This window comes from Nylanderia fulva, unplaced genomic scaffold, assembly GCF_048542155.1.
Source record: "Nylanderia fulva isolate GAGA-0341 unplaced genomic scaffold, ASM4854215v1 Scaffold206, whole genome shotgun sequence".
NCBI lineage: Eukaryota > Metazoa > Arthropoda > Insecta > Hymenoptera > Formicidae > Nylanderia > Nylanderia fulva.
This window is the reverse complement of record NW_028190271.1, coordinates 98,699-111,298: the sequence shown is the minus strand read 5'-3', so window position 1 is coordinate 111,298 and position 12,600 is coordinate 98,699. Positions and strand designations below refer to the sequence as shown.

At 44.7% G+C, this 12,600-nt stretch overlaps 1 pseudogene; it reads right to left on the bottom strand.

The window, feature by feature from the left end:
* Positions 1-220: 220 nt before the first annotated feature.
* Positions 221-1,059, bottom strand: LOC146723337 (large subunit ribosomal RNA; annotated as a pseudogene; the record flags this gene model as incomplete).
* Between the last annotated feature and the right edge of the window lie 11,541 nt (positions 1,060-12,600).

The window sequence follows — 12,600 nt, the reverse complement described above, 5'->3', positions numbered from 1 at the left end:
AGGATTTAGAATTTGGACTTAGAGTTAGAATTTAGGAGTGCGACTATACTGTTCGGTGTCGCGCAGAGAACTGCCAAAATTCGGGACTGCTCTGAGGTCCTTCGTTTCGGCGGCTCGGGCCTGCGGCGGCCTGGAGAGGGGGAACTCTCCGGAGTAGGGGCTCTCACCGTGGTGGGAGATCCTTAGGTGCTACGAAGCGCCACGCTTAGTTTCTAAGCGGAGTTAAGCGTCATGGCCGGCTTGGCGCGCTTTTCAAATAGCGTTTAAGGAACTTGGAGTAAACGAAAAAATTTATACGGCCGGACGTGACACGGCAGAGTATAGGCTCGACGCTTCAGCGCCATCCATTTTCAGGGCTAGTTGCTTCGGCAGGTGAGTTGTTACACACTCCTTAGCGGATTCCAACTTCCATGGCCACCGTCCTGCTGTCTTAAGCAACCAACGCCTTTCATGGTGTCCCATGAGCGTCGAGTTGGGCGCCTTAACTCTGCGTTTGGTTCATCCCACAGCGCCAGTTTTGCTTACCAAAAATGGCCCACTTGGCACTCTGATCCGAAGATGCTTGTGGCTTCATAATTCAAGAAAGCCAGAGATCTTACCCATTTAAATTTTGAGAATAGGTTGATGTCGTTTCGGCCCCAAGGCCTCTAATCATTCGCTTTACCAGATGAGACTCGCGCGCGTTCCGTGCGGAACGGCCGAGTGCCAGTTATCCTGAGGGAAACTTCGGAGGGAACCAGCTACTAGATGGTTCGATTAGTCTTTCGCCCCTATACCCAGTTCCGACGATCGATTTGCACGTCAGAATCGCTACGGACCTCCATCAGGGTTTCCCCTGACTTCGTCCTGACCAGGCATAGTTCACCATCTTTTGGGTCCCAACGTGTACGCTCTGGGTGCGCCTCTTCTCGCGATGAGAACGAGACGCCCCGGGAGTGCGAGGCCGCATCGCGACGCGGCCCATCCTCCCTAGGTCGACGGCCAGGGCCGACCTTCACTTTCATTACGCCTTTAGGTCTCGCGACAAGTCCCAATGACTCGCGTACATGTTAGACTCCTTGGTCCGTGTTTCAAGACGGGTCCTAAGAGTACCCAAAGCAGTAGCGTCGCCGACCAGTATCGGTCTCCCGCGAGACCGCGGGAGACGTTCGCTGGCCTGTCGAAGGTGTACCGTACTGTAACCAACAGCGGGCCAGGACCGGGGACGGCGCGAAGTCCGTAACCTCCGAGTACCGTGGTGCGCGCTTGCGACGGTCTCGACGCACCGTGAATAGTGTGGCCTGTGTAACGTCCAGACAATTTCAAAACTTCAAAGTTTTTCAAAACTTTATTCTTTAATCTATTAGTCATGACAATCTCTAACCTGCATGAAAGACCGGTAATAACGAATATTTAATCACACATATAATTACTCGTAGGTTAAAACATGTCTTCTCACAAATGACGACAGAGTAATAATTCACTTTTAAATTTAATAATATTGATAGCATAAAAGGCATAATTAATAAAGACTCTCTATTCTCGATCATTCGTTAGGAAACATAAACTTGGAATAAGAATAAGCGTGCCTATATTATAACTATTCATAATTCAAGAGACTTAAAAATCGTACACGTAATGCGTAGTAACATTGTAGCCGTCACACGTTCGAAAGTACTAAATAAGGATACCATAGTTCGACTATGAATATTTAAAATCCTCATTGATTATTTGTGAGAAAACCTAAAATAAGGTTAAGAACGTATATATATATATATATATATATATATATATATATCAATCGTATACTTTGACGACACTACATATATTCTCTGGCGATCTCAATGACTGCATAAGACATACGGTATTCTCCGGCGATTTCAACGACAGTATAAGACATAATATTCATTTTACTAATATTAAATATATATATTATTCAATAGTATTAAATTTTAAATATGTACACTATATATATATATATATATATATATATATATATTAACACACAAAATTCTTATACCTGAAATATTTATATATATATATCGCTTATAAAGAAGTATACTAAATAATTAAATAATTATGTATGAAAGCCGCTTTACTATGTGAACTCGGCTTTACTCGCAAGGAAACATCCAGAAGATTCTAGAAGGTTCTAGAACAATAGCGTGATGCAATGCATGATGCAACGCTGAAACACGTTGCAACCTGCAAGGCCCATTGCAAGCCGCATAGCGATGAGTCACCAGCCACCTGCAAATCGATTACCAAGAAGAAGATAAGATAAGTCGGAGCGCATAGCCAACAAAGGCATACAGTGTTACGTCCCGTTCGCAGTCGCGGCGTGTTATTTGCGAGTGTATGATTCGCGTTGCACGTTGTCACGTCCGGCCGTATAAATTTTTTCGTTTACTCCAAGTTCCTTAAACGCTATTTGAAAAGCGCGCCAAGCCGGCCATGACGCTTAACTCCGCCTAGAACCTAAGCGTGGCGCGTCGTAGCGCCTAAGGATCTCCCACCACGGCGAGAGCCCCTACTCCGGAGAGTTCCCCCTCTCCAGGCCGCCGCAGGCCCGAGCCGCCGAAACGAAGGACCTCAGAGCAGTCCCGAATTTTGGCAGTTCTCTGCGCGACACCGAACAGTATAGTCGCACTCCTAAATTCTAACTCTAAGTCCAAATTCTAAATCCTAACTCTAATTCTAAAATTCTAACTCTAAGTATAATATTCTAACTCTAAATTCTAAGTCTAAATCTAAATTCTAATTCTAAGTTTTAGTCTCGAATTTTGTACTACTATACGAATAAATCAGTGTATTCATGTGTGAAAACTAGTGTTCAGTATTCTTCAAACTTCCACTCCCGTGATAAAATACGATAGCGTTTAAATTTGTCATACGGCGTTTGAATTCAGAATAATTCAAACTGTGTTTGGAGCGGACCACCGCTCATCACAGTCAGAATTAACATTCTCAGCATTTGCCAAAATAAGGAATTGATAGTGAGGTCCGCCGCATATCAACCCTCCTTATTTGAGTAATCATTCAGAGGATGCATCAAATTCAATATGCCTAAGACGCGACGCGCAGGAAGGAAGAATCAATTACGAAAACTAAACCGACTTTATTGCGAATCAGCGACCGAGGAATATTCTCAATTCCTCGGAGTGGAATATCAGGCCGATCCTGAATACGAGAACATTTTCAACATTAAAAATAATAACAACGACGAACTCCTACAGTGGAAGTGCATACCAATAACGTTCCAACCACGACGCCTGCCGCCGCCAAACATCCCAGTGAACGACCCTCGCCGCACGCACTACCTCCAAGTACGAGCCGACACGATCAAGAAAGTGCTACTAAAGGTAAGTGAAAATCACGTTAACCTAAGGAATCGCGCGTGTTAGCAAATTCAGAGAAGCTTCTACCACGTGGAAGAGAACATTCTAGAAAAATCTCCGACGCATTTTTCCTCTTTTCCATCGTCACTGCGGAAGCTATAAAAAAAAGGTCGGGCTATAAAACTAGGGTCGACCACCACATGCGGTGCCACTCTCGGAATTCTAACACGGAAAAACGCAAATAGTTCAATCTCTTAAAAATCTTGTGTCTCAAGAAATAACTTCGTAAATCCGTACAACAAAGTAGTCATTTAAACAATAATCAATTGAGAACACTTTCGATTTACCAACATTACCGACGATATACCGACATACGTTCTTTTACCGACATTACCGACGATATACCGACATACGTTCTTTTACCAACGGGTTATCGACACCTTACTGGCACCTTACCAGTGTTTTACTGAACAATTACCGACGGTTTTGCCGACGACTACTAACTTCTCGATAACTGCCGGGTTCACCGAAGATCTACGAGCGAATGACGCATTATCAATTCAATTACGCACAAATGTGCCCACTCACCCTTAGAGGTATAACTCCTCCTCCAGAAGTTAATCTCTTTGTACCGTTTGAACCCTTATTCTATTGCCAAGTTGGTGTCGGGTACATCCATTTTGAGACTAAGGCAGCTCTCTGCATTTCATGCTACTCCACCTTACCTAGAGTCTCGAAATTACTTTGGACAAGGATTCGGAAGCATACTCTAATCATAGGCAGAACACCTATCGGAATAAATTGCGGAGTCTGCAACTTCCGACTTACCCTCACGCGAATCGGTGATTTGTGCGAGCTTTGTCAGTTTACGTACGAAGATTATTTACGCAACCCCAACGACGTTTCGCATAGAGCAATCGACGAAGCTATCTTTATTACAGTAGAGTCACAGGTGGGTCCCTCGCAATAATCCGATCACCTCAGTTCCAGCGCGAATAACCTCAGATCGCGGGTATCCCCGGGGAGAATCGCATAGATTCGCGTACCCGTAATAGCGATCGTGTCTCGTGGAAAAAGCCGAGCTCTGCATTCAAATTTTCGCAGCCGGGACCCCACGAGACGTAACAACGTACTCGAACTATTGCGCGAGACAACGTCGTATTACGGAAATTTTTCCGGGGATACCCACGACGAAGGGTTTTCCGACAAAGGTTGCACGATGCGGAGGAAAGGGAAAGAATGTGTTACCCTTAAAGTAGCAGTTACGGCGTGGAGCCTATCTGTAATTCTACAGTTATGATCGTGGTTCCGTCTTCTATCCTCGCCGGGACGCTATCTGGGTTACGCGAGTAGTCTTCGTATACAGACTCGCAAAGTTCGCATAGGTCACCCGCCCGTGAGAGGGTGAGGCGGTTGCTGCAAGTTCCGCAAACTATCCCAACTAATAATCCACCTATGGTTAGGCTATGTTTCCGGATCCGCGTCCAGAACAATTGAGAAGTTCGAGGTAACGCGGCGAAGCATGAAAGACAAAGAGCGGCTTTAGTTTCAAAATGGATGTACCCGATACCGACTTGACAGTAATACGGAGGCTCGAGAGGTATTAGGAGATTAACTCCTGGAAGAGGGGTTACACCTCTAAAGGGGATTGGGCACAACTATACTTGCCACGTTAGTTGTATTAAAAGATCATGCGTTTGTTCGCTCGTAGATGGTTGATGAGACCGGACGTTGTCGAGAGGTCGGTAAATGTCGGCAAAGTGAGTCGAAGTGGCGTCGATATAACGTCGGCAACTATCGGTAACGATCGTCGGTAAAGGCCGTCGGTATAAGCCGGTGGTAAATCGTTGGTAAGATCGTCGATAAAAGAACGTACGTCGGTATACTGTTGGTAAATCGAGAGTGTTCTTAATAGTTTATTGGTTAAATGACTACTTTGTTGTACGGATTTACGAAGTTATTTCCTGAGACACGAAGATTTTTAAAAGATTGAATTATTTGCGTTTTTCCGTGTTAGAAGTTCGAGAGTTGTACCGTGTGCAGTGGACGACCCTAGTTTTATAGCCTGACCCTTTTTTTTATAGCTTCCGCAGTGACGATGGAAAAGAGGAAAAATGCGTCGGAGATTTTTCTAGAATGTTCTCTTCCACGTGGTAAAACCGTCTCTGAATTTGCTAACACGCGCGATTCCTCAGGTTAACATGAATTTCACTTACCTTTAGTAGCACTTTCTTGATCGTGTCGGCTCGTACTTGGAGGTAGTGCGTGCGGCGAGGGTCGTTCACTGGGATGTTTGGCGGCGGCAGGCGTCGTGGTTGGAACGTTATTGGTATGCACTTCCACTGTAGGAGTTCGTCGCTCTTATTATTTTTAATGTTGAAAATGTCCTCGTATTCAGGATCGGCCTGATACTCCACTCCGAGAAATTGAGAGTATTCCTCGGTCGCTGATTCACGATAGAGTCGGTTTAGTTTTCGTAGTTGATTCTTCCTTCCCGCGCGTCGCGTCTTAGGCATATTGAATTTGATGCATCCTCTGAATGATTACTCAAATAAGGAGGGTTGATATGCGGCGGACCTCACTATCAATTCCTTATTTTGGCAAATGCTGAGAATGTTAATTCTAACTGTGATGAGCGGTGGTCCGCTCCAAAACAGTTTAAATTATTCTGAATTCAAATGCCGTATGACAGATTTAAACGCTGTCGTATTTTATCACGGGAGTGGAAGTTTTGAGGAGTACTGAACACTAGTTTTCACACATGAATACACTGATTTATTCGTATAGTAGTACAGGATTTGAAACTAGAACTTAGAATTTAGACTTAGACTTAGAATTTAGATTTTAGAGTTAGGATATTATACTTAGAGTTAGAATTTTAGAATTAGAGTTAGAATTTGGACTCAGAGTTAGAATTTAGAAATGCGACTGTACTGTTCGGTGTCGCGCAGAGAACTGACGAAATTCGGGACTGTTCTGAGGTCCTTCGTTTCGGCGGCTCGGGCCTGCGGCGGCCTGGAGAGGGGGAACTCTCCGGAGTAGGGGCTCTCACCGTGGTGGGAGACCCTTAGGCGCTACAAAGCGCCACGCTTAGTTTCTAGGCGGAGTTAAGCGTCATGGCCGGCTTTGGCGCGTTTTTCAAATAATGTTTGATAGTTTTAGGATTTATTTCTTATAGATGGAAAAAAATTTACATACCCTGACATATTAATGAAGCCGGACGTGACACCTCCCCCCTTAGAAGAAAATGTTGGACCATGTTCCAACGTTTTCCGATCTTAGTAGTAGAATTTACAAGGTATAATTTTGTTAACTTATCATTGATCTATACTCCTTCGTTGAGGAGGTTGCGCAGTTCTTTGTAGTCTATAGGCACTTTACTTTGGACTTTTTCTGTCGGGGGTGCAAAAACTTCGGTCGTCGAAGGGGGATTTAGGGGTGTTAGCTCTCGTCCGTTGTCCTGGTTCTCGTCCGCTGGTTTTCCGAGGTGCAGTAAAACGTTTGTTACTGAGGTCCAAACGGCTCCCAGGAGGTGCAAACTCTATCCATATACGGAATGGAGTGCGTAGCCATGTATCAGTGTGTCTATAATTAGTTTGGCGACACGGACGATGACGAATATTCCGAGGATTCCAGCGCTTGCTGATCCGAAACTTACGAATCCTTTCCACAAGCGGGCTCCCGTATTTTCTGCTAGCTGGTCGAGGGTTTTCTCGTCCAACAGGTTTAGCATAGAGAGGCTTCCCGCGGGGACTTCTTGTCCCATTGCTCCTCTAGCAATTGTATTGAGCATAGAGGGTTTCTCCATGGGAAACATAATGTGGTCGCGAAGACGATCAAGATCTTCGCTGGTATAGATGCCGCTGGAGGCGAGTGAATCTGGACTGACGTATCTCCATTGTGGTTTGGTTAGTGGTTGAATCATCGGCGGCGCCATTGATTTCACTGGCTTTGGAGTTAAACGATACCAGATGTTGTGTACTTGATACATCGCTGGAAGTAGTTCGTGGCAATCCCTGGGTGTTCCTGTTTTGGTAAGTATCCTTGATCTTGGCAACAGGAAGAGGGATTTGTTTTGGTGGGTGACGGGGAGTTCGTTGTAGCATCTTTCAGCTTGTCGTACTCGGCACTCCACCGGTACGCATTTGATCAAATGGAGGACTTCGCCTGCCGTAATGGCGGTGTAGCCTGGTGCCTTCATGATTCGATGCGCCATTTCGTCCGGGGCGATGCTGGCGAGAGAGAGAGCGTTTTGTAGAATTTGTCTCTCTAAAGCACATTTTTGTTCCATTATGTCTTGATACAATTGTGTCAATTGTGTTTTCAAGTGTTTTTCCACGTAAATGAATTTGGAATTTACGTAGGAAAATATATCGAGGTTATCGATTGGGACTCTGGAGTGGCCCTTAAACGTATGTCCAGGTTGAGTCTCGAGTATGCAGAGTTTGGGATGTTCCGTCCTCAAAATTCTGTAGCCGCACACATTTATTTCCGTGGTTCGTGCTAAAGCAAAAGTGGTTTCTTGCGTGGTGACTGTGTAGATAGTCGGTGATTCCCTCTGTGTGGGCTTAGATGAGAGGCGGTGCGCTAGGCCTTGGTAGAGAACGTCGTAGCGATTGAAGTGGCAGTTATCGCTGGGTAGCGCCGTCCAATATGTGGTTGAGCCATCTGCGTCGTTGCATTCTCCTTCAGCTACGGGACATCGAGCACCGGAGGGTAATATTACTTCATTGGTGCTATGTCTGACGGGGAGCTCGAGTCTTCGGGTGGTAATTTTTATAGATGCTTGAACGACCACGTTATCCCAAGTGCCAAACGGGTCGCTGAACTGAGTTCCGAAGCATGTTCCGTCGGTTCTGGTGGTTCCTGCGAGGGTCAAGCTACGGTGGTTGGTGGTATTCACCTTGATGTCCGTGATGAGGCCGTTGTTTCCCAGGAATATAGTTCCGGTGTTGTATAGTTTCTTGCAGGTTTCTGCCGATACTTCGCGGATGTATTCGCGCCTTCCATTGTGCACCAAGGATACATGTGAGTGCATCCCACAGTAGTAAATGGTTCGATCGATTTCAACCTTACATTGGAGTCCGATGGTGTGGTCGAATTCGCTCAGTTGTAGCAGTTGTATATATACTTCTTCTTTGTCCGCTTCAATGTTATCTAGGTTACATTCTTCGATATCCGTGAGGGATAGTGAAGTAATGTTTAGACCATGCCCTCCGCAGTCATAACCTATTAGTCCGTCAGAGGTTATGGCTAACAGCGAGACTGCTATTAGGATACTAGCGTAGGTCTTCATTCTACTGAGGTTCGTCGATTACTGGCCGGTCCTCCGCCGATGCATCCAAGATATAGTCGTCTGGCCCGGAGTGGGGGTTTTCCTCGATAGGGTCTTGATGTGGGGAAGCTTTTAGCTTGTCTTCGTGTACAATTTTTGTCTTATTTCTACTTATGGCTAACTTAACGTTACGATTACCTAAGAGACTAATGATTTTATAGGGACCGGTGTATTGATTGCTTAATTTGCCTTTATTTGGTTCTTTTAATAAGTACACGTAGGTTCCCGCTTGAAACTGTTGGGCGTTAACTCGGCGGTCGTAGTAGACCTTTGACCTTTGTTTAGCGGCTATTAAGTTTCCGCGGGCGACGGCTTGGGCGTCACTCAGTTTGTTAAAAAGGTTTGTAAGATAATTAGCGTAACTCTCGTCCGTAACGTCGGCGACATCGGGGTGATTGGAAGGCAACTTGGCTATCCTCCCAAAGACTAATTCATGGGGAGTATATCGCGTCCCTTCGTGTACGCTAGTATTATAAGAAAATGACGCTAGTTTTAAGTATTTGTCCCAATCATTGTTTCTATCTACGTATTGCTTTAAGTATTCCCACAAGACATGGTGGGATCGCTCTATTGAGCCATTAGATTGCGGCCGGTAAGCCGTCGTTTTGAAGTGCTTAATTTTAAACCTTTTTGCTATGTTACGCATTAGGCTATTTAGAAAATGCGATCCCTGATCTGTTAGAATAGCTTTTGGCGCTCCGAAGACGCATATTAGTTCATTGGTGAACGCGTCAGCTACGTCGATCGCGTTAGCGTGTTGCAGAGGGATTGCTAAGGAATATTTTGTTAAAAGATCTTGTATGGTAAGTATATATTTGTTATTAGTCCGTGTGACGGGTAACGGTCCCATAATGTCCATCGAGATTTTATCGAAGGCTGTGCCAGGAGTGTCCGTTAGAACCATGGGTTGTCTGGTCTTTACGCGGACTAATTTTTTCAGTTGGCAAGGGCGACAGTTTTTTATAAAAATTTGAATGTCATTTTTCATACCGTTCCATTGGTAGCGTTTCTTTATACGTTGGTATGTTTTTGTGATGCCTTTATGGCCACCGATCGCTGAATTATGATTTTCGGCGATAATGTTTTCTCTCTCGGTTTTTTGGGGAATAGATATTTCGTTATTACAAATGAATATTTTTACATTAATTTCGCTTAGAATGCGCGTTAGTGAAGAGTGTACCGCGTTCCAGGGGACGTTGTCGATATCGCCTCTGGCTAATGAGATAGAAGACAGTTCCAATTCTCTGACGACATCCAACAGCGATTGTAATGATTCTTGTAGTATCTCTTTTTCGGTAATTCCCGATTCGCGTTCTTTGACGACTAACGATATAATTTGGCGATTTCCGTCGCGGTTTACCTTTGCCCTGGCTAGAGCTGCTCCTCTAATCATGGGCAAAGATTTGTTCTCTTGGAGCATGCAAGCTCCAAGGTCGATTGGTATACCTTGTTGTGTGACAAAAACGACTAGGTTATCCTTACGCGTGACGAAATTATCTGGGATCGATATAACTTGCGGTCCGATTTTAGTTCTTTGCACGAATCGATCATTTATATTATCGAAAATAGGGGTGTCGTCGCTAGGATCGGAACTGTTGTCGCTCTCAGTCTCGTTTATTTCGCCGGTTTCGTCATTGTTAATATCGTCGTTGTTGATATCGGTTTTGTTAGAAGATCGCGTGTTTGGTGGGTCGTCTGTATCGTCGCTTTCCGTTTGCTGCGACGATTTTCCGATTTGTTGCGGCGTTTCGACGGATCGCCTTTTTTTTGGGTTAAATAGTGATTCCTCGGAACTGGAGAGTTCTCGGGTTTGTTCAAGAGGTAGGATTTGCTTTATCACGTTTAGGTTAGCAGGTTGGATTGGGTTTCGGGAAAGTGCATCGGCGTTATCGTTAATTTTTCCCGGCTTATATACTACGCTATATTCGTATTCCGCAAGTTTTAAGCGCCATCGGATGAGCCGTGAGGTGGGGTCCGTTACGGAATGCATCCACACCAGCGGTCTATGATCCGTAACTAGTGTAAACTTTCGTCCATATATATAAGGACGGAAGTAATTGACGCAATAGACGATAGCTAGTAGTTCCTTTTCGATTGTTGAATAATTTTTTTCTGCGCTATTCAAAAGACGAGATGTATAAGTAATAGGTAGGTCTTTGCCGATTTCTCCCTGGCTCAAGACTCCTCCGATAGCGTAACCGGAAGCGTCTGTTGTGACGACGAAAGGTCGCGTAAAATCGGGAAATTGGAGAATGGGCTTAGAGCATAATGCGTCGCGGAGTTTCGTAAAACTCTTTTCTTGGTCGTTTTCCCAAACAAATGCTTTGTCTTTCTTTAGCAAGTCTGTAAGGGGCCGTGCAATTTTAGAAAAATCCGGGATAAATCTACGATAGTATCCAGCAAGGCCAAGGAATTGTTTAATATTTTTCGCGTTGCGGGGCCTGGGGAATTCCTTTACCGCGATTACTTTAGATGGGTCTGGTTTTACCCCATCGCTGCTAATTATGTGGCCCAAATATCCTACTTCCTTGCGCAGAAATTCGCATTTGTCTGGTTGGAGCTTCAAGTTAGCCTTGCGTAATCTCTCGGCTAGTTTGTTGAACTTGATTTCGTGTTCCCGGAGTGAGCTGGCGTACAATACGATATCGTCGAGATAAACGAAAAGTTCGATTCCTTGTAGTCCGCATAGAACCTGATCCATGAGTCGTTGGAACGTCGCTGGGGCGTTTTTTAAGCCGAACGGCATTCGCTTGAACTCGTAATGTCCATGCGGTGTCGAGAATGCAGTTTTTTGCGCGTGCGACTCGTGCATCGGTATTTGGTGGAATCCGGACGCGAGGTCGAATACACTAAAGTATTTTGCGCTGCCTAGCTGATCGAGAATTTCTGTTATGTTCGGCAAAGGATACGCGTCGCCTATTGTCTTTTCGTTTAGTGCTCGATAGTCCACGACCATTCTCCAACGCTTGATTTCCTTCGAATACGGTGATTCCGAATGTTTAATTACATCGTTGTTTAGTAATTCTTTTATTTGCTTGTGTCACGTCCGGCCGTATAAATTTTTTCGTTTACTCCAAGTTCCTTAAACGCTATTTGAAAAGCGCGCCAAGCCGGCCATGACGCTTAACTCCGCCTAGAAACTAAGCGTGGCGCTTCGTAGCGCCTAAGGATCTCCCACCACGGTGAGAGCCCCTACTCCGGAGAGTTCCCCCTCTCCAGGCCGCCGCAGGCCCGAGCCGCCGAAACGAAGGACCTCAGAGCAGTCCCGAATTTTGGCAGTTCTCTGCGCGACACCGAACAGTATAGTCGCACTCCTAAATTCTAACTCTAAGTCCAAATTCTAAATCCTAACTCTAATTCTAAAATTCTAACTCTAAGTATAATATTCTAACTCTAAATTCTAAGTCTAAATCTAAATTCTAATTCTAAGTTTTAGTCTCGAATTTTGTACTACTATACGAATAAATCAGTGTATTCATGTGTGAAAACTAGTGTTCAGTATTCTTCAAACTTCCACTCCCGTGATAAAATACGATAGCGTTTAAATTTGTCATACGGCGTTTGAATTCAGAATAATTCAAACTGTGTTTGGAGCGGACCACCGCTCATCACAGTCAGAATTAACATTCTCAGCATTTGCCAAAATAAGGAATTGATAGTGAGGTCCGCCGCATATCAACCCTCCTTATTTGAGTAATCATTCAGAGGATGCATCAAATTCAATATGCCTAAGACGCGACGCGCAGGAAGGAAGAATCAATTACGAAAACTAAACCGACTTTATCGCGAATCAGCGACCGAGGAATATTCTCAATTCCTCGGAGTGGAATATCAGGCCGATCCTGAATACGAGAACATTTTCAACATTAAAAATAATAACAACGACGAACTCCTACAGTGGAAGTGCATACCAATAACGTTCCAACCACGACGCCTGCCGCCGCCAAA